The sequence below is a fragment of the Pristiophorus japonicus genome, chromosome 10 (genome assembly GCF_044704955.1).
Source record: "Pristiophorus japonicus isolate sPriJap1 chromosome 10, sPriJap1.hap1, whole genome shotgun sequence".
Taxonomy (NCBI): Eukaryota; Metazoa; Chordata; class Chondrichthyes; family Pristiophoridae; genus Pristiophorus; species Pristiophorus japonicus.
Genome location: NC_091986.1, coordinates 42,037,500 through 42,059,871, shown reverse-complemented (window position 1 = coordinate 42,059,871; position 22,372 = coordinate 42,037,500).

Below are 22,372 nucleotides of genomic sequence, written 5' to 3'. Positions count from 1 at the left end.
CAGACAGGAAGCAGAGAGTCGGGATAAACGGGTCCTTTTCAGAATGGCAGGCAGTGACTTGTGGAGTGCCGCAGGGCTCAGTGCTGGGACCCCAGCTCTTTACAATATACATTAATGATTTAGATGAAGGAATTGAGTGTAATATCTCCAAGTTTGCAGATGACACTAAACTGGGTGGTGGTGTGAGCTGTGAAGAGGACGCTAAGAGACTGCAGGGTGACTTGGACAGGCTAGGTGAGTGGGAAAATGCATGGTAGATGCAGTATAATGTGGATAAATGTGAGGTTATCCACTTTGGGGACAAAAACACGAAGGCAGAATATTATCTGAATGGCGGCAAATTAGGAAAGGGGGAGGTGCACTGAGACCTGGGTGTCATGGTTCATCAGTCATTGAAAGTTGGCATGCAGGTACAGCAGGCGGTGAAGAAGGCAAATGGTATATTGGCCTTCATAGCTAGGGGATTTGAGTATAGGAGCAGGGAGGTCTTACTGCAGTTGTACAGGGCCTTGGTGAGCCTCACCTGAATATTGTGTTTAGTTTTGGTCTCCTAATCTGAGGAAGGACATTCTTGCTATTGAGGGAATGCAGCGAAGGTTACCAGACTGATTTCCGGGATGGCTGGACTGACATATGAGGAGAGACTGGATCAACTGGGCATTTATACACTGGAGTTTAGAAGGATGAGAGGGGATCTCATAGAAACTTATAAGATTCTGACGGAACTGGACAGGTTAGATACGGGAAGAATGTTCCCAATGATGGGGAAGTCCAGAACAAGTTGACATAGCCTTAGGATAAGGGGTAGGCCATTTAGGACTGAGATGAAGAGAAACTTCTTCACTCAGGGAGTTGTTAACCTGTGGAATTCCCTACAGTTGTTGATGCCAGTTCATTGGATATATTCAAAAGGGAGTTAGATATGGCCTTTACGGCTAAAGGGATCAAGGGGTATGGAGAGAAAGCAGGAAAGGGGTACTGAGGGAATGATCAACCATGATCTTATTGAATGGTGGTGCAGACTCGAAGGGCCAAATGGCCTACTCCTGCATCTATTTTCTATGTTTCTATGTACGTGCCACGGATGGCAGAGGCCCTGGAGCTGATAGCCAGGAACACTGGTGGCAGAGGCTTCCAAGTGGTCCCGAAGAGCGGCTATGCACCTCAAGGTGCCGCACCCCCATTCCCATCGACACATGACAGCCAGGAGGAATATCTTACTCCTGGCCCGGAGGACATTCCCAACTCGGGACTGTCCTCTCCCATATCCATTCAAGCAGCGGTTCTGCCGTCATCCCCCCCAATGAAGCAGCATCTGAGGAGCTCCTCGGCCAGGCGGCTTGGTGTCAGGAGGGGAAGGGGAAGGGGTAGAGGTGGGGAGGAGAAGCGGGGGGTGGGGGGAAGGAAAATGAGGTGCATGGCCACAGGTGTTGTCTTGGGCATATTTTTATGTTGTTGGTGTTATTTTGTTGGGAGGGTTGGGGGAAGGGGCGAGGGGGCTACCTTGTTGGTTTGCATTTGTGTTCTGTGTTGCTGGAAATGGTGACCATTAGAATGATGTAAATGTAATAAATTTGTTGTGGGGTAGGGTGGGGTGTTTGTTACAGTTATAATTATGATTTTATACAAATGATCAGCTTAAATGTTTTTTATTTAACATAACCTTGTTGCGCATTGTCTCAGATAGCTGCACCGTTACACACTGGTGATTCCTTGATATGAAAGGATATAATTACACTTAACTTGAATCAACTTAGACTTTAACTGTCACCAAGGTGATGCACACCATTGATGTATGACTTGCACAACTAGCAGTGTTGCAGCTTTTTAAATAACAACAATGTTCTTTCAAGCAAAGCGCTCATTTATGAGCTGCTGACGTAAGAGTCTTGCAGCTATGTAGCCACCAGGAGTCCCTTTCCTGTGGTCTCGAGGGGGGCGGGGGCATGGTTCAGCGTCAGCCTGATTGTCTGACCCGAGATCAGCGTCCACCTCCTCATCCTCCTCTTCCTCTCTCTCCAGAGGTGGACCATCAGTCCCTTCTGGCGATGCTTGTCCCCTCCTGATAGCCAAGTTGTGCAGCATGGAGCACACCACCACGAATTGACCTACCTGCTCAGGGTGGTATTGGAGCTCTCCTCCTGAGGGGGCCAGGCATCTAAAGCACTGTTTAAGCACTCCAATGGTTTTCTCGAGAATATTGCGAGTGGCTCTGTGGCTCTTGTTGTATCGTTTTCGGCTTCGGTGTGGGTGTCATGCAGGGGGGTCATCAGCCAGGTGCCGAGGCCATATGCTTTGTCACCAAGCATCAGCATTGACCTTGTGGCTGACTGGTAAACATGTCAGATACAGCGCTGTCACGCAGAATGTGAGCATCATGGATGCTGCCCGGAAATTTGGCATTCATTGCCATAATTATTTGCTGGTGGTTGACATGAGTTGCACATTCAGGGAGTGGAATCCCTTTCGGTTCCTAAAAATCTCTGCATCCTGAAAAGGTGCCCGCATCGCGATGTGCTCCCTGCACCTTGGGAAGTTTGCAATTCGGTAGAATCCTAAAGCCCTCTCAGTCTGAGCCTCCCTGGTCATAGGGAAGCTGATAAAGTCCATCTTGCGTGCGTAAAGGACTTCAGTGACCTATCTAATGCAGCAATGTGTGGCATGCTGAGATATACCGCAAATGTCACCAACTGAGGCCTGAAAAGAACCCGACACATAGAACGAAAGTGCCGCGGTGACCTTAACCTCGACGGACAGTGCAGTCCTGATGGTACTGGCAGGCTGCAGATCTTCCCTGATGAGCTGGCATATTTCAATGATAACCTCTTTGTGGAAGCGCAATCTCCTAAGGCAGGTGTTATTGGACAAGTTGAGGTAAGACCACTTTTCCCTGTAAGTGCGGGGGGTGTAACATCTGGTCCTCCTCATCAGTCTGGCACGTCTTAGATTGGGCACATAATACTGTCGAATATACCTTCTGCCATCTCTAGTCTGCAGCATGTGCGTACTCAGGAGCTGGTACTCAGTAAGATAATGGGACTAAAGACAGATAAATCCCCTAAACCTGATAACTTGCATCCTAGGGTCTTAAGAGAAGTAGCGCCAGGGATTGTGGATGCATTGGTTGTAATTTACCAAAACTCCCTGGATTCTGGGGAGGTCCCAGCCGATTGGAAAACTGCAAATGTAACGCCCCTATTTAAAAAAGGAGGTAAACAAAAAGCAGGAAACTATAGACCAGTTAGTCTAACATCTGTGGTTGGGAAAATGTTGGAGTCCATTATTAAAGAAGCAGTAGCAGGACATTTGGAAAAGCAAAATTCGGTCAGGCAGAGTCAGCATGGATTTATGAAGGGGAAGTCATGTTTGACAAATTTGCTGGAGTTTTTTGAGGATGTAACGAACAGGGTGGATAAAGGGAAACCAGTGGATGTGGTGTATTTGGACTTCCAGAAGGCATTTGACAAGGTGTCACATAAAAGGTTACTGCACAAGATAAAAGTTCACAGGGTTGGGGGTAATATATTAGCATGGATAGAGGATTGGCTAACTAACAGAGAACAGAGAGTCGGGATAAATGGTTCATTCTCGGGTTGGCAACCAGTAATTAGTGGGGTGCCGCAGGGATTAGTGCTGGGAGCCCAGCTATTTACAATCTATATTAACGACTTAGAAGAAGGGACTGAGTGTAACGTAGCCAAGTTTGCTGACGATACAAAGATGGGAGGAAAAGCAATGTGTGAGGAAGAAACAAAAAATCTGCAATAGGACATAGACAGGCTAAGTGAGTGGGCAAAAATTGGCAGATGGAGTATAATGTCGGAAAGTGTGAGGTCATGCACTTTGGCTGATAAAATCAAAGAGCAAGTTATTATTTAAATGGAGAAAGATTGCAAAGTGCCTCAGTACAGCGGGACCTGGGGGTACTTGTGCATGAAACACAAAAGGATAGTATGCAGGTACAGCAAGTGATCAGGAAGGCCAATGGTATCTTGGCCTTTATTGCAAAGGGGATGGAGTATAAAAGCAGGGAAGTCTTGCTACAGCTATTTAAGGTATTTGTGAGGCCATACCTGGAATACTGGGTGCAGTTTTGGTTTCCATATTTACGAAAGGATATACTTGCTTTGGAGGCAGTTCAGAGAAGGTTCACTTGGTTGATTCCAGGGATGAGGGGGTTGACTAATGAGGAAAGGTTGAGTAGGTTGGGCCTCTACTCATTGGAATTCAGAAAAATGAGAGGTGATCTTGTCGAAACGTATAAGATTATGAGGGGGCTTGACAAGGTAGATGCAGAGAGGATGTTTCCACTGGTGGGGGAGACTAGAACTAGAGGGCATGATCTTAGAATAAGGGGCCGTCCATTTAAAACAAAGATGAGGAGAAATTTCTTCTCTCAGAGGGTTGTAAATCTGTGGAATTCGCTGCCTCAGAGAGCTGTGGAAGCTGGGACATTGAATAAATTTAAGACAGAAATAGACAGTTTCTTAAACGATAAGGGGATAAGGCCTCATGGGGAGCGGGCGGGGAAGTGGAGCTGAGTCCATGATCAGATCAGTCATGATCTTATTGAATGGCGGAGCAGGCTCAAGGGGCCGTATGACCTACTCCTGTTCCTATTTCTTATGTTCTTATCAAGACAGTGGGAAATGACAGGCCCCATTCCAATTACTATCAGTATTACACCGATCGTTCACAAACAATAAATGTCCCCACTAAGACACCTAAGCTAAATTCTAATAGTCCACAGTATGATAAGATGTTTGTTCAGATGTTCACATCACCTTAAAAGAACTCCAGAGTACATCCAAACTCCCCCAAAGTTGAAGCAGCCTTTTAAATGAAGCGACCTATGATTTAGAAAATGGCGCCCATACCGCTGTGATTTATTCAGGTGAGAGCAACTTTTTCACAGAGGTTTTTTCGGTGAGCGAGATGTGCCGAAAGTAACGCTGGGCGATTTTCTGGGCGTTATGTTTCAGCAAATGTGATCTTTACGACAAAAAAAAGGTGAGCGGGTGGTATTATTAAATCTCTGCATTAATTACATGCCGAAAGTAACACTCGGCGATAAGTGCCCGAGAATGGTCCATTTTGTAGCTAAATGGGCATTATACCTCATTTTAGCATTAAAATAGATGTTAAGTAGGCGGTATGCATGCAAAAATAATGAAAAGTCTAGCATGAGTCATCAATCTGTCACACTATACTGGCTACACTGCTACCCAAGTTCATACTAGGAGCTCTCACTGTCTAAAGACATCAATATCTGAGCTGGGTTCCGGCCCTGGGAGTCAAGCAGCAGTTTTTTCCAGTTAAATTCTGGGGAATTAATCCCTGAGAGGGCAGAGACAGGCAAAATGGGAAGAGTGTTAAAGGAATCCCCAAATGACACTTTACATACATTGTATGATGCTGGAATTCATTTAATTGTGAACATATGACTGAAATTTTTATCTGGTTCCTTCGATGCTTTCTTTTATCTGTTTATCTTGCTTTACATGTGATGTTACATTTCATCATTCGTCGAGTTGCCGAAGAAGGAAAAAAAACTACTTCAGAGCAGGCTGCAGGATTATTATACTGTATATTAAGAGCTGTTTTTAGTTGTATGATGGTGGTGCAGTGGTAAGCAAGGTTGCCTTCCATACTGTTGACCTGGATTCAATTCTCAGCCGTCACATCTCTTACTGTCTACTTGAGGATAAAGTGATCCTCTGATGACTCTGGTTGTAAGCAGTTCTTACAATTGCATTTCTTGGCTTTTGTTTAGCAACCTGATTTTCAAAGGACCACATATGAATGCTTGTAATACAAAATCTATGTGTCATCTATCTGTCACAATATACTGGCTACCCAAGTTCATACTATGAGCTCTCACTGTCCAAAGATATCAATATCTGAGCTGGGCTCAGGCCCTGGGAGTCAAGCAGCAGAGTTATAAGAAAATAAGAACATAAGAAGTAGGAGCAGGAGTAGGCCATACGAACCCTTGATCATGGCTGATCCGATCATGGACTCAGCTCCACTTCCCTGCCCACTCCCTATAACCCCTTATTCCCTTATCGTATAAGAAACTGTCTATTTCTGTCTCAAATTTATTCAATGTCCCAGCTTCCACAGCTCTCTGAGGCAGCGAATTCCACAGATTTACAACCCTCTGAGAGAAGAGATTTCGCCTTATCTCAGTTTTAAATGGGCGGCCCCTTATTCTAAGATTATGCCCTCTAATTCTCGTCTCCCCCATCAGTGGAAATATCCTCTCTGCATCCACCTTGTCAAGCCCCCTCATAATCTTATACGCTTCGATAAGATCACCTCTCATTCTTCTGAATTCCAATGAGTAGAGGCCCAACCTACTCAGCCTTTCCTCATACGTCAACCCCCCCATCTCCAGAAACAAGCTAGTGAATCTTCTCTGAACTGCCTCCAAAGCAAGTATATCCTTTCGTAAATATGGAAACCAAAACTGCACGCAGTATTCCAGTGGCCTCACCAATACCCTGTATAACTGTAGCAAGACTTCCCTGCTTTTATACTCCATCCCCTTTGCAATAAAGGCTAAGGATACCATTGGCCTTCCTGATCACTTGCTGTACCTGCATACTAACCTTTTGTGTTTCGTGCACTGTACTACTGCACTTTGCAATCTTTCTCCATTTAACTAATAACTTGCTCTTTGATTTTTTGCTGCCGAAGTGCATGACCTCACACTTTCCGACATTATACTCCATCTGCCAAATTTAGCCTGTCTATGTCCTTTTGCTGATTTTTTTGTGTCCTCCTCACACATGGCTTTTCCTCCCATCTTTGTATCGTCAGCAAACTTGGCTACATAACACTCGGTCCCTTCTTCCAAGTCTTTAATATAGATTGTAAATAGTTGGGGTCCCAGCACTGATCCCTGCGGCACCCCACTGGTTACTGATTGCAACCCGAGAATGAACCATTTATCCCGACTCTCTGTTTTCTGTTAGTTAGCCAATTCTCTATCTATGCTAATATATTACCCCCAACCCTGTGAACTTTTATCTTGTGCAGTACCTTTTATGTGGCATCTTTTCAAATGCCTTCATACTGTGAGCTCTCACTGGCCAAAGACATAAATGTTGGAGCTGGGCTCAGGCCCTGGGGAATCGAGCAGCAGAGTTTCAGAGGCTTTAACAACATCAGTGAGTTTTTTTCAGTTAAATTCTGGGGAATTGATCCCTGAGAGGACAGAGGCAGACAAAATGAGAAGAGTGTTAAAGGAATCAGCAAATGACACTTTACATACATTGTGTGAATCTGGAATTCATTTAATTGTGAACATATGATTGAAATTTGTATCTGGTTCCTTCAATGCTTTATATTATCTGTCTATCTTGCTTTACATGTGATCAAATCTGTCGAATTGCATAAGAAGGAAAAAAACTGCTTCAGAGCAGGCTGCAGGATTACTGTGCTGTATATCAAGAGCTGTTTTCAGTTGTGTGATGGTGGTGCAGTGGTAAGCATGGTTGCCCTGCAGGCTGTGGACTTGGGTTTGATTCCGAGCCATCACATCTCTTACTCTTTATACTTGAGGATAAAGTGATCCTCTGATGACTCTGGATTACTAATCCAGTAACATAACCACTATGCTACCATACCTGCCCACATATCTTCTGACACCGGCCCAGGTGATAACTTTCAAAAGGAAATTGGATATATACTTGAAAAGGAGACATTTTCAGGGCTAAGGGGAAAGAGCAGATGATTGGACTCATTGGATAGCTCTTTCAAAGAGCCAGCACAGGCACGATGGGCCGAATGGCCTCTCTATGCTCTCTGACTCCGATTCCAGGTGGGATTTTCCTCATTTGGGTAATTTAAATATGTGTGGTAGCGAAATATTATATCTGGAAATGTATCTGTTTATTTAATTGAACTCAGTGCATTGCTGCTCTGTTAATTAACAATATAAAAACTCTGGAGTTTGTGCTTGGCCTCAGACAACGAAACTGAAGGAGTTGGGGAGAAACTCTAGACCCAGGTATTGCTGGTGTCATCTGGTCTTGCCCACCCCTGGGTCCTTGCCCACCCCTAGGTCCTTGCTCACCCCTGGGTCCTTGCTCATCCCCTGGGTCCTTGCCCACCCCCGGGGTCCTTGCCCACCCCCGGCTCCTTGCCCCCACCCCTGGCTCCTTGACCCCCCCCTGGCTCCTTGGTCAGGTACTGCCATCTAAAGCCCCCTGATAATGTCAGACTGTTCCTCTTGTGCCAGTGATCCTGGTTCACCTGATGGCATTGTAACCATTCTGGACCTTCTCTCTGATTCTGAAGAAGGTGTCAATTGTCCAACTCCAGAACCTGTGGAATTTTCTGGTCTTTAATACGCGGGTAGCATCAGAACCTGTGGCCAGTAATTCCACAAGAAAAGGAACAAGTAAGTTTTGCACCCAAAATCTGCATTAAGCATTTACAGGGTAAATGCTGTAGGGGTTTAGACGGTAGGATAAAGCTCCATCTATACTGCCCCAACCATGTCACAGAATACTAACTGAGGAAGAGCAGTAATAAGCAGAAAGGTGGGAGAGAAACCATCCGGGACAAGTTTGAAATGTTGCACTATTGGGAAAGTGCTGTTGGATTTATAACTGTTGATGCAAGTGTGGTCCTGAGCAGTGTACAAAATACTGATGGAATCTCATGCCACATTGCAATATCTGAGGGAATAACTGGATTAGATCAGTAACTATAAGAGAGCCATTACCTCAACTTGTGCTTACAGAAAATTGACTTCAAGGTCCTGGTCTGGTATCTAGATGACTCCTCCATGGACTTGCTCCATCTCATCTGAATCAACATCTCTGACCATTTGTCCCGAGTGTGCAGCCTCTGCTCTGCTGACTGCATTTACTGGTCCTCTCCCATCCACCAGCTCCATGAGCACAGGTCAGTCTTTCAGTTATTAAACCATTGCTCATTGGAATTCACCTTAAAACACCGTGTTATCCCTGCTCTCTTCTCCACCCTGTGTGGTATCGCAGCCCTCCCCTTAATCTTTCCCATCTTCACTTGGTGGCCTCCTCTCCCTATTGTTAAATGGTTTACTATATGAGGGAGCTGTGAAAGGCCCCCGCTAGCTCCCAGCACTGTGGAGCCACCTTCAGCCTCTCCCTGCAACTCCTGTGGGGTATGCAGGTTCTAAGGGCTCTCACTTCCAGGGAGGTGACATGCCTCAGTGGCACCTCTTCCAAGTGGCACGGGCTCATGTCTCGAGGGTTTAACTCCATCGGCACTTGTAATCATCAGCTTGCAGCTGATATAGCCACCCGCGTCCATGTTCCCAGAGCTCCCTCTCAACCTTACCTGTTGGTTCGGCCTGAGGAAGCTGCCCGGAGGCTTACCACCTTCAGATGCCAAGTTGGGAGCCTGAGTCGGGCCATGACCACCAGTCGCTGAGGCTGTTTCATGTATTGAACACAAGGCTGACCCAGAGTCTGAAATTGTCAGTTCCGGAAGTGCCTGGACCTGGGGCACTGAGACTTTACTTAGGGTTTTGCAAAGGTCTTAGGTATCGACTTTTGCTGGATTCATCCGACCAATTTCCAGGGCAGTTTGGGCAGACTTGATAGCCACCCTCTGGTTATGGCCAAGGTAGATAGCGTCCATAATGCTTCCACCTCCCTGGTTCCACATCTTTCAGTTCGCTGATCCAGCTGGCAAACGTCAGCCATGAAAGTTTCAGAAGGAAGGTTACCGCCGCCCAGGAAACGAGTCCTGTTCCACCCAGCAGAATCCAACTGGCGGGACATGTGGGATCTGATTTATATGTAAACTTGTATTTACTCTGTACAGCCACCAGAGGGCTCATCCCCTGGAGTCACAAGGAATCCCATAATCCCTTGGGAGCACAGGTATTTAAGGAGGCCTCACAGGTTGGAGAGGCACTCTGGAGACCTGCAATAAAAGACTACAGTCACACTTTATTTTGTGCTCACAGTGTTCAGTCTGATTCTTTCTCCATACATAACAACTGGCGACGAGATACAGATAGCGAACTCAAAGATGCAGAGAACAGTGGGCATCCTGGAGAAATTCTGGAGGGAGATGATTGGGAAACTTTTGTGGAGCGACTCGACCAATACTTCGTGGCCAACGAGCTAGATGGGGAAGAGAACGCTGCCAAACAAAGGGCGATCCTCCTCACCGCCTGTGGGGCACCAACGTATGGCCTTATGAAGAATCTGCTCACTCCAGCAAAACCCACGGAGAAATCGTATGTTGATTTGTGCACATTGGTCGGAGAGCATTTGAACCCGAAGGAAAGCATCCTGATGACGAGGTACCAGTTCTACACCTACAAAAGGTCTGAAAGCCAGGAAGTGGTGAGTTATGTCGCCGAGCTAAGACGCCTTACAGGACATTGCGAATTTAAAGGACATTTGGAGCACATGTTCAGAAACTTTTTCGTACTTGGCATTGGCCACGAAACCATACTTCGCAAACTTTTGACTGTAGAGACCCCAACCTTGAGTAAGGCCATAGCGATAGCCCAGGCATTCATTGCCACCAGTGACAATACTAAGCAAATCTCTCAGCACACAAGTGCTGCTATAAGTACTGTGAACAAAGTGATGTTGTTTTCGAATCACTTTGCCTGCAGCTGCAAGTCCGCAGATGTCTCAGAGTCCACCATCAAGGGTGATGAATGCAAGGCCATTAACACCTTGTTGGCGCTGTGGGGGTGATCATCGTTTCCATTCATGCCGATTCAAAGGGTATGTTTGCAAGGGCTGTGGAGCAATAGGACACCTCCAACATATGTGCAGGCGAGCTGCTAATCCTTTTAAACCTGCAAACTACCATATTGTAGAGGAGAACAGATCCACGGAGGATCACGACGAACCAGAGCCGCAGACCGAGGAGGCAGAGGTACATGGGGTGCACACATTCACCACGAATTGTCCCCCCGATAATGCTGAATGTTGAACTAAATGGACTCCCGGTGTCAATGGAGCTGGACATGGGCGCGAGCCAGTCCATAATGGGCAAAAAGACTTTCGAAAGACTGTGGTGCAACAAGGCCTCAAGGCCAGTCTTAACTCCAATTCGTACGAAACTAAGAACTTACACGCAAGAACTTATTCCCGTAATTGGCAATGCTACCGTAAAGGTCTCTTACGATGGAGCGGTGCACAAGCTACCACTTTGGGTGGTACCGAGCGATGGCCCCATGCTGCTCGGCAGGAGCTGGCTGGGAAAGATACATTGGAACTGGGATGATGTCTGAGCACTATCGCCCGCTGACGACACTTCGTGTGCCCCGGGTCTTAAATAAGTTCCCTTTGCTGTTCGAACCAGGCATTGGGAAATTCCAAGGAGCAAAAGTGAAGATCCACCTAATTCCGGGGGCGCAACCCATCCTTCACAAAGCGAGAGCAGTACTGTACATGATGAGAGAAAGGGTAGAGATCGAGCTAGACCGGCTGCAACGAGAGGGCATCATTTTACCGATCAAGTTCAATGAATGGGCCAGCCCGATCTTTCCTGTTCTCAAGGGAGATGGCACCATCAGAATCTGTGGCAATTACAAAGTAACTATTAATTGTTTCTCCCTGCAGGACCGATACCCACTACCAAAGGCCGACGACATCTTTGCAACGCCAGCGGGAGGAAAGACGTTCACGAAGCTGGATCTGATTTCAGCCTACATGACGCAGGAACTGGAGGAATAAAGGGCCTCACCTGCATCAACACGCACAAAGGTCTTTTTATTTATAACAGATGCCCGTTTGGAATTCGATCACCGGCGGCAATATTCCAGAGAAACATGGAAAGCTTACTGAAGTCGGTCCCGCACACTGTGGTCTTCCAGGATGACATCTTGGTCATAGGTCGGAACACAGCCGAGCATCTGGAGGAGGTTCTTTGTCGACTCAACCATGTGGGGCTCAGGTTAAAACGCTCGAAGTGCGTTTTCCTGGTGCCTGAAGTGGAGTTCTTGGGAAGGAGAATTGCGGCGGACGGCATCAGGCCCACCAACGCGAAGACGGAGGCAATCGAGAACACATCGAGGCCACATGACGGAGCTGCGGTCGTTTCTGGGACTCCTGAACTACTTTGGTAACTTCTTACCGGGTCTCAGCACACTGTTAGAACCACTGCATGTCTTACCTAGAAAAGGGGACGAATGGGTTTGGGGCAAAAGCCAAGAAAATGCCTTTGTAAAAGCGAGAAAATTGTTATGCTCAAACAAATTGCTTGTGTTGTATGATCCATGTAAGTGTTTGGTACTAGCATGTGATGTGTTGTCATATGGCGTCGGGTGTGTATTGCAACAAGCTAATGATTTTGGGAAACTGCAACCGGTTGCATACACATCCAGGAGTCTGTCTAAGGCTGAGAGAGCCTACAGTATGATTGAGAAAGAAGCGTTAGCGTGTGTCTATGGGGTAAAGAAAATGCATCAATACCTGTTTGGGCTAAAATTTGAATTGGAAACTGACCAGAAGCCACTCATATCCCTGTTTTCCGAGAGTAAAAGGATAAATACCAATGCATCGGCCCACATCCAAAGATGGGCGCTCATGTTGTCCGTATACAACTATGCCATCTGCCACAGGCCAGGCACAGAAAACTGCGCCGATGCTCTCAGTTGACTGCCATTGCCCACCACGGGGGTGGAAATGGCACAGCCCGCAGATTTAGCCATGGTTATGGAAGCATTTGAGAGTGAGCAATCACCCGTCTCTGCCCGGCAGATCAAAACCTGGACGAGCCAGGACCCCTTATTATCCCTAGTCAAAAGCTGTGTGCCTCATGGGAGCTGGTCCAGTGTCCCAATGGAAATGCAGGAAGAGATAAAGCTGTTCCAGCGGCGCAAAGATGAAATGTCTGTACAGGCAGATTGCCTTCTGTGGGGCAATCATGTAGTGGTTCCCAAGAAGAGCAGAGACACCTTCATCAGTGACCTCCACAGTACCCACCCAGGCATCGTAATGATGAAAGCGATAGTCAGATCCCACGTGTGGTGCCCCGTATCGATGCTGACTTAGAGTTCCTGCGAACACAGATGTAATACATGCTCGCAGTTAAGCAATGTACTCAGGAAGGCGCCGATAAGTTTATGGTCTTGGCCCTCCAAACCGTGGTCTAGGGTACACGTCGACTATGCAGGCCCGTTCTTGGGTAAAATGTTCCTTGTGGTTGTAGATGCGTACTCCAAGTGGATTGAATGTGAGATAATGTCAGCTAGCACGTACGCTGCCACTACTGAAAGCCTGCAGGCCATGTTTGCCACACACGACACACGACCTACCCAATGTCCTGGTGAGCGACAACTAGCCATGTTTTACGGGTCATCAAAGAATTCATGCCCCGTAACGGGATAAAAACATGTCATATCTGCCCCGTTTAAACCAGTGTCCAATGGTCAGGCAGAGAGAGCAGTGCAAACCATCAAGCAAGGCTTGAAGAGGGTAACTGAAGGCTCACTGCAGACTCGCCTATCTCGAGTCCTGCTTAGCACAAGACCCCACTCGCTCACAGGAATCCCACCTTCTGAACTGCTCATGAAAAGAGCACTTAAGACAAGGCTCTCGTTAGTTCACCCTGATCTACATGAACAGGTAGAGAGCAGGCGGCTTCAACAAAGTACATACCATGATAGCGCAAATATGTCACGCGAGATTGAAAGCAATTATCCTGTATTTGTACTGAATTATGGACAAGGTCCCAATGGCTTCCCGGCACTGTCGTGGCCAAAGAGGGGAGCAGGGTGTTTCGGGTCAAACTTTCAAATGGACTCATTCACCGGAAACACTTGGACCAAATCAAACTCAGATTCACAGACTATCCTGAGCAACCCACCTTCGACCCAACCTTTTTTGATCCCCCAACATACACACCAGTGGCAACCGGCACCACGATTGACCATGAAGCAGAACCCATCATCCACAGCAGCCCAGCAGGACCCACTACACCAGGCAGCCCAGCAAGGCCAGCTGCACAGCAGCCCAGCAAGGGCCCAACAAATGATTCAACAATACCAGCTTTCACACCGAGATGATCAACCAGGGTAAGAAGGGCCCCAGATCGACTCACATTGTAAATAGTTACACTATTGACTTTGGGGGGGAATGTTGTTATATATGTAAACTTGTATTTACTCTGTACAGCCACCAGAGGGCTCATCCCCTGGAGTCCCAAGGGATCCCATAATCCCTTGGGAGCACAGGTATTTAAGGAGGCCTCACAGGTTGGAGAGGCACTCTGGAGACCTGCAATAAAAGACTACGGTCACACTTTACTTTGAGCTCACAGTGTTCAGTCTGACTCTTTCTCCATACATAACAGGATCTGGTGCAGTATTTGGCAGTTATCCATATTCCCTGCCATCAAATCCATTGACCGGCTTTTCTTATCAGTCGGTTAGTGCAGCAACCACTGCAGATGCCCTTTGCTGCTGAGGGCTTCTTTGACGAGCAAGTGGAGGAGCTACTGCAAGGCTACAAGCAACTTCAGCAGAACCTTCAGGCATCCCGGATTGGCACCCCAGGGGACACTGTCTCACTTTGTAGCTTAGCCCACCCCGTCTGCAGACCCCTTCAGTGACAGCAGCCATTTCAATGCTTTAGCCAGACACCAATGTGCTTGTCAGCCCGTCAATCCAGATTAGGACCTGGAATGTAGGGAGTTCGCAACAAGTAACCTTTGAGACCCTGTCCAGCTCCACCTCCCCAGGCAGTGATTCCTGCCTTTGATAGTCCACCACAGATCTGAGCAGATAGGCCCATTTCCAGGATTTCTCAGTGGAAGTGGATCACTCTGGATGCTTGGTTCCAGGAGACCAGAAGTAATGAGTATCCTCTGCATTAGCAGCTTGAGCCTCCATGTTTTCCCAACATGGTTTGATTTGACCATCAGAGGAACCATCAACTAGTGGGCATACTGGCAGGTGACATTATCATCTACCATTCACGCAGTGAGTGAGTGATAGTCAGTCAGCTTCATCATCCAGAAGGCTCAACTGCTGGGGATATTTCTCCAGTTGAGCCTTGCTCTGCTAGTAATGTTTCCACAGGTCTCCTTTGTCACAGCATCTGAACCAGAGCTGACAGTCCTAGAGGACAGTGTTCTCCTGGGGTTGGTGCTACAGCCATCAGGTTCTTCAGCTAATGCTTCTACATATGAGTGGGGAGCCACGTTCAGGATGAATGGGCTTCTAGGCCAGTGGACATGGTTGAGACCACTTGGCATTTCAACAGGTTCGAGGTGTGAACGGTCTACTAGAACATCATCCACTTTCAGACTGGATGCAGAGTAATTCAGTGTGTATCTCCAGAGAGACAATATGACAGTATGTGTACAAACCGGGTAAGACCCACTCCCGGGTCCCTCTGTCAAGATGACATGTTGCTTCCCATTAGGTGCTTGAACCATGAGGTGACACTCTTAGTGCCACATTTGTCTGGGGTGGGCAACACAACCATCAGCACACTCAGCTGCTCTGTAGTCCACCCTGACTAGTGAATGGTCCACATTGAGGCTACTCTGTAGTCCACCCTGACTAGTGGATGGTCCACATTGAGGCTGCTCTGTAGTCCACCCTGACTAGTGAATGGTCCACATTGAGGCTACTCTGTAGTCCACCCTGACTAGTGGATGGTCCACATTGAGGCTGCTCTGTAGTCCACCCTGACTAGTGGATGGTCCACATTGAGGCTACTCTGTAGTCCACCCTCACTAGTGGATGGTCCTCGTTGAGGCTGTTCTGTAGTCCACCCTGACTAGTGGATGGTCCACATTGAGGCTGCTCTGTAGTCCACCCTGACTGGTGGATGATCCACATTGAGGCTGCTCTGTAGTCCACCCTGACTAGTGGATGATCCACATTGAGGCTGCTCTGTAGTCCACCCTGACTAGTGGATGATCCACATTGAGGTAAGTCAGAATATCTTCAGGACTTGGGGTGGGATTGATCGACTTGCTCACATCACTGGACAATCACCAATCAGTTCAAGGACCTCAGGCAGTCAACATGAAGGCTGGACAGTCTTTTATTTCTAGATTCTGTTGCTCAGGGTTGCCTGATCTCTAGGATTCTACAGAACATTGCAGGAGAATGTGGTTCTGGTTAACCCTTTACAAACCATGCTTCTCAGACACCCCAGTGTGTAATATTGCCAGTGTGACTCCAGGAGCCCACGGGAGAACACCAAGTCATTTGAAGAGTAAAGACAACCCGACATTTTTAAAGAAATCTTTATCTTTCATTCCGACATCCTCCACACACTGCTGGACAGTGTCTAACTGGTACTTGGGGTGAGAAAAGCAGACCATACAAGGGAACAGACTCTAGCTCCCGGGACAAATAGATCAAAGTGAGTGTTATTCAAAGGTGCTAGATCCAAACACTAAGCTAAGCTGCCAGAATCTGGATCCTGCCAGCTTCTGATTGATGGCCTGGCTGTTGAGAAGGACTGTCTATCAGATTAGGGTTTACCAGCAGTGTGATAAATCGTGGTAGACACACTACTTTGTTCCAATTACAACTGCAAAATGGAGGCATGCTCATATCCCCACCAGACATAACTGTTCAGACTGGCATTCTTGGGTAATGCTCACTTTATCATGTCTGTCCTGTGCATCCCACATAAGTCCCTCCATCCTCCTTGTCCTCAGTATTTGATTAGTCAATAGCAGTGTGTGCAGAATGTTGGAATAAAGATCAGCTCCCTTTTAAGCTGCCCTTAATTCTTCAAGTAACACGGCAATTTCCACCCACCTGGTTCTCTGGAGCTTTGTGCGGAGTGTTTGGTAACTTTTCTTTTGTTTATTCTAGGTTGCCTTTGGATGTCAACAAATTGAGTTCGGGTGCGTGCTAAATGTTAACAAGCACAGAAGCCAGGGAGAGAGAGAAAAACATATGATGGCCCTCCAAAGTTAGGATGTCTAAAGAATGCCTTAAGAGGAGATTGTGCCATTAGAGATTTTCCCGAGACAAATTGTGCTGATGCACCTCAATGATTAGGTCCACATTCAGATCCCAGCGAATTAAAGGAATGGGATCAGGTCCCAGTGAATTAAAGGAACGGTATCATGTCCCAGCGAATGAAAGGAACGGGATCAGTTCCCAGCAAATGAAAGGAATGGGATCAGGTCCCAGTGAATTAAAGTAAAGGGGTCAACTCCCAACGAATTACTACAACAACAACTTGTATTTATAAAGTGCCTTTAACGTAGTGAAACGTCCCAAGGCGCTTTCCAGGAGTATTAAGGCATAAAATAATTTACACCAAGCCGCATAAATAGAAATTGGGGCAGCTGACCAAAAGCTTGGTCAAAGAGGTAGGTTTTAAGGAGCATCTTGAAGGAGGAAGGAGAAGTACAGAGCCAGAAAGGTTTAGGCAGGGAATTCCAGAGCTTAAGGCCGAGGCAATAGAAGGCACAGCTACGAATGGTTGAGCGATTAGAATCAGGGATGCTCAAGAGGGCAGAATTAGAGGAGCGCAGACATCTCGGGGGATTGTGGGGCTGGAGGAGGTTACAGAGATAGGGAGGGGCGAGGCCATGGAGGGATTTGAAAATAAGGATGAGAATTTTGAAATTGAGGTGATGCTTAACCAGTGCAGGTCAGCGAGCACAGGATTGATGGGTAAGCGAGCCTTGGTGCGCGTTGGGTAGAATGAGGGAGGCCGGCCAGGAATGCATGGCAAAGTCAAGGTCCAGAGGTCATCATAGGCAGTCCCTCAGAATCAAGGAAGACTTGCTTCCACTACTAAAATGAGTTCTTTGGTGGCTGAACAGTCCAACACGAGAGCCGCAGACCCTGTAACAGGTGGGACAGACATTCGTCGGGGGAAGGGATGGGGGGACTGATTTGCCGCACGCTCCTTCCACTGTCTGCACAGACCTCTTTATGCTCACAGCATTGAGATTCGAAGAGCTCAACGACCTCCCGGATGCACTTTCTCCACCTAGGGCGGTCTTCAGCCAGGGTCTCCCAGGTGTCAATGGTGATGTCGCACTTCACCAGGGAGGCTTTGAGAGTGTCCTTGTAATGTTTCTGCTGCCCACCTTTGGCTCATTTGCCATGAAAGAGCTCCACGTAGAGCAATTGCTTAGGGAGTCTCGTGTCTGGCATGCGAACTAAGTGGCCTGCCCACCGAAGCTGATCGAGTGTGGTTAGCACTTCAATGCTGGGGATGTTAACCTGGGCGAGGACACTGATGTTGGGGCGTCTGTCCTCCCAGGGGATTTGCAGGATCTTGCGGAGACATCTTTGGTGGTATATCTCTAGCAACTTGATGTGTCTTCTGTACATCGTCCATGCCTCTGATCCATACAGGAGGGCGGGTATTATTACAGCCCTGTAGACCATGAGCTTGGTGGTAGGTTTGAGGGCCTGGTCTTTGAACACTCTCTTCCTCAGGCGGCCGAAGGCTGCACTGGCGGCGATGTTGAATCTCCGCATCAATGTCTGCCTTTGTTGACAAGAGGCTCCCGAGGTATGGGAAATGGTCCACATTTTCGAGAGCCGCGCCATGAATCTTGATGACTGGGGGCAGTGCTGTGCGGCGAGGACAGGCTGGTGGAGGACCTTTGTCTTACGGATGTTAAGCCTAAGGCCCAATCTTTCATTTGCCTCGGTGAATACATCGACTATATCCTGGAGTTCAGCCTCAGAATGTGCGCAGATGCAGACGTCGTCCGCGTACTGCAGCTCAGCGACAGAGGGTTGGATGATCTTGGACCTGGCCTGGAGGCAGCGTAGGTTAAACAGCTTCCCACTGGTTCTGTAGTTTAGTTCCACTCCAGCGGGAAGCTTGTCGACAGTGAGGTGGAGCATGGCAGCAAGGAAGATTGAGAAGAGGGTTGGAACGATGATGCAGCCGTTTGACCCCGGTCCGGACGTGAAATGGGTCTGTGGTGGATCCGCTGGTAAGGATCACAGCCTGCATGTTGTTGTGGAGCAAGTGAAGGATGTTGACAAACTTTCGGGGGCATCCAAAACGGAGGAGGACGCTCCATAAACCCTCACGCTCGACAGTGTCAAAGGCCTTTGTGAGATCAAAAAAGGCCATGTATAAGGGCTGGCGCTGCTCCCTGCATTTTTCCTGCAGCTGTCGTGCTGCAAAGATCATGTTACTTAATTAGGGGATGAAATCCGCACTGCGACTCTGGGAGGAGCTCCTCGGCCACAGGGAGAAGACGGTTGAGGAGAACTCTAGCGACAACCTTTCCAGTGGTTGATAGCAGGGAGATTCCCCTGTAGTTGTCAGAGTCGGATTTGTTCCCCTTTTTAAAAATGGACACGATCACTGCATCTCTGAGATCTCCCAGCATGCTCTCCTCCCTCCAAATGAGAGCGATGAGGTCATGTATCCGCACCAACAGCGCCGCAGCAGGAATTCCATCCGCACCCGTAGCCTTATTATTCTTGAGCTCTTTTATGGCTTTGCCTACCTCGTGCAGCGTTGGGTAACTAGTGTTGGCAGTCTAGAGGTAACAAAAGCATGGATGAGCTGAGGCAACGGCGGAGATGGGCGATGTTACGGAAGTGGAAATATCGGTCTTAGTTATTCTCTGGATATGTGATTGAGAGCTCATTTCAGGGTCAAATATAACACCAAGGTTGCGAAAAGTGTGGTTCAGCCTCAGACAGAGGCTGGGGAGAGGGACAGAGTCAGTGGTTAAGGAATAGAGTTTGTGACAGGGACCAGAAAACAATGGCTTCAGTCTTTCCAATATTCAAATGGAGAAAATTTCAGCTCATCGAGAACTGGATGTCAGACAAGCAATCTGACAATTTAGAGACCATGGAGGAGTTGAGAGAAATGGTACTGAGGTAGAGCTGAGTGTCATCAGCGTACATGTGGAAACTGATGCCTTGTTTTCAAATGTCACCAAGGGGCAACATATAGAAGAGAAATAGAATAGGACCAAGTGATGTGTCCTTACTATACAGTATAAATGCACACGAAGCCCATACTTGAGAGATGGTCATTCTGTGACCAGTTACCTTTATTACCAAGACCTGAAAGTCTAGGTTAGGAATGTCTCCCACAAGTTCACCCCTTGTGATCAATGTTCTCAAGGTGTACAACTTAGGTCAGCTTATACATGGGTTACAATGATAGTTGAATACATGACATCACCTCCCCGCCAAAGTCTAACTGGGATCACAGGTTAAGTCTCTGTGGTGGTTTACGCTCGCTTGTAGAGCACCTGAGTTGGGGCTCCAGTTGTTGGGCGCTGGCCTGAGTGTCTGCTGTTTGCGGTGCCTCAGGCCTGTCCGGACTGCCCATAGTGACTGGGCTCTCCTCCATTTGGTTCCGGTGTTCAGTCACCTGTGGTGGAGTAAACTCTACGTCGTGTTCTTCCTCTGCTTCTTCTATGGGGTTGCTGAACCTCCTTTGAGTTTGATCCACGTGTTTGCGGCAGATTTGTCCATTGGTAAGTTGAACTACCAAAACCCTATTCCCCTCTTTGGCAATCACAGTGCCTGCAAGCCATTTGGGCCCTGCAGTGTAATTAAGGACAAAAACAAGGTCATTGACATCAATACATCGCGCCCTCAAATTCCTGTCATGGTAGTCACATTGTGACCGACGCTTGCCCTCAACAATTTCTTTCATAGTGGGGTGTATAAGGGATAACCTGGTTTTGAGCGTCCTTTTCATAAGCAGCTCTGCGAGTGGAACCCCTGTGAGCGAGTGTGGTCGGTGATATGTCCTTACTATACAGTATAAATGCACACGAGGGCCATACTTGAGAGAAGGTCACTCTGTGACCAATTATCTTTATTACCAAGACCTCAAGTGATGAAGGTGGGTGGAGCTTCACCTTTTATACCTGAAAGTCTAGGTTAGGAGTGTCTCCCACAAGTTCACCCCTTGTGGTCAATGTTCTCAAGGTGTACAACTTAGGTCAGCTTATACATGGGTTACAATGATAGTTGAATACATGACATCACCTCCCCACCAAAGTCTTACTGGGATCACAGGTTAAGTCTCTGTGGTGGTTTACGCTCCCTTGTAGAGCACCTGAGTTGGGGCTCCGGTTGTTGGCCGCTGGCCTGAGTGTCTGATGTTTGCAGTGCCTCAGGCCTGTCCAGACTGCCCATAGTGACTGGGCTCTCCTCCAATTGGTTCCGGTGTTCGGTCACCTGTGGTGGAGTAAACTCTACGTCGTGTTTTTCCTCTGCTTCTTCTATGGGGTTGCTGAACCTCCTTTTAGTTTGATCCACGTGTTTGCGGCAGATTTGTCCATTGGTGAGTTTAACAAATAAAACCCGATTCCCAACGTTGGCAAACACAGAACCTGCAAGCCATTTGGGCCCTGCAGCGTAATTAAGGACAAAAACAGAGTCATCGACATCAATACATCGCGCCCTCGCATTCCTGTCATGGTAGTCACATTGTGACTGATGCCTGCTCTCAACAATTTCTTTCATAGTAGGGTGTATAAGGGATAACCTGGTTTTGAGCGTCCTTTTCATTAGCAGCTCTGCGGGTGGAACCCCTGTGAGCGAGTGTGGTCGGGATCTATTTGCCAACAGGAGGCGTGATAAGCAGCTTTGTAGGGAACTCCCATGGATTCTGAGCATCCCCTGTTTGATTATCTGCACTGCTCGTTCCGCCTGGCCGTTTGAGGCCGGCTTGAACAGTGCCGTTCTGACTGCCATGAAGTCCTGGAATTCAGTGCTTGTAAAGCACGGGCCATTGTCGCTGACCAAGACATCCGGTAGACCATGGGCGGCGAACATTGTCCGTAGACTTTCTACTGTGGCAGAGGATGTGCTTAAATTTAAAGTGGCACACTCAATCCATTTGGAGTAGGCATCTACTACAACCAAAAACATTTTTCCCATGAAAGGACCTGCGTAGTCCACATGGATGCGTGACCATGGCTTGGCGGGCCAAGACCAGGGGCTAAGGGGGGCTTCCCTGGGTGCGCTGACCAGCTGAGCACACGTGTTGCACCTGCGAACACAAAGTTCCAGGTCTGCATCTATCCCTGACCACCAAACGTGTGACCTGGCAATTGCCTTCATCATGACAATGCCCGGGTGCTCATTGTGAAGTTCTCTGATAAACACCTCTCTGCCCATCTGGGGCATGACTACTCGGTTTTCCTACAGTAGGCAATCGGCCTGAATCGAGAGTCCATCCTTGCGCCTATGAAACGGTTTAAATTCCTGAGGGCATGGCCTGTACGTGGCTGCCCAGTCCCCATTAAGGACACATTTCTTAACTAAACACAGTAGCAGGTCTTTATTTGTCCAGACTTTAATCTGATGGGCTGTCACAAGTGAGCCTTCGCTTTCGAAAGCTTCAACAGCAATGATCATTTTAGCATCATGCTCAGTTGCCCCCTCAGTGGTGGCTAGTGGGAGCCTGCT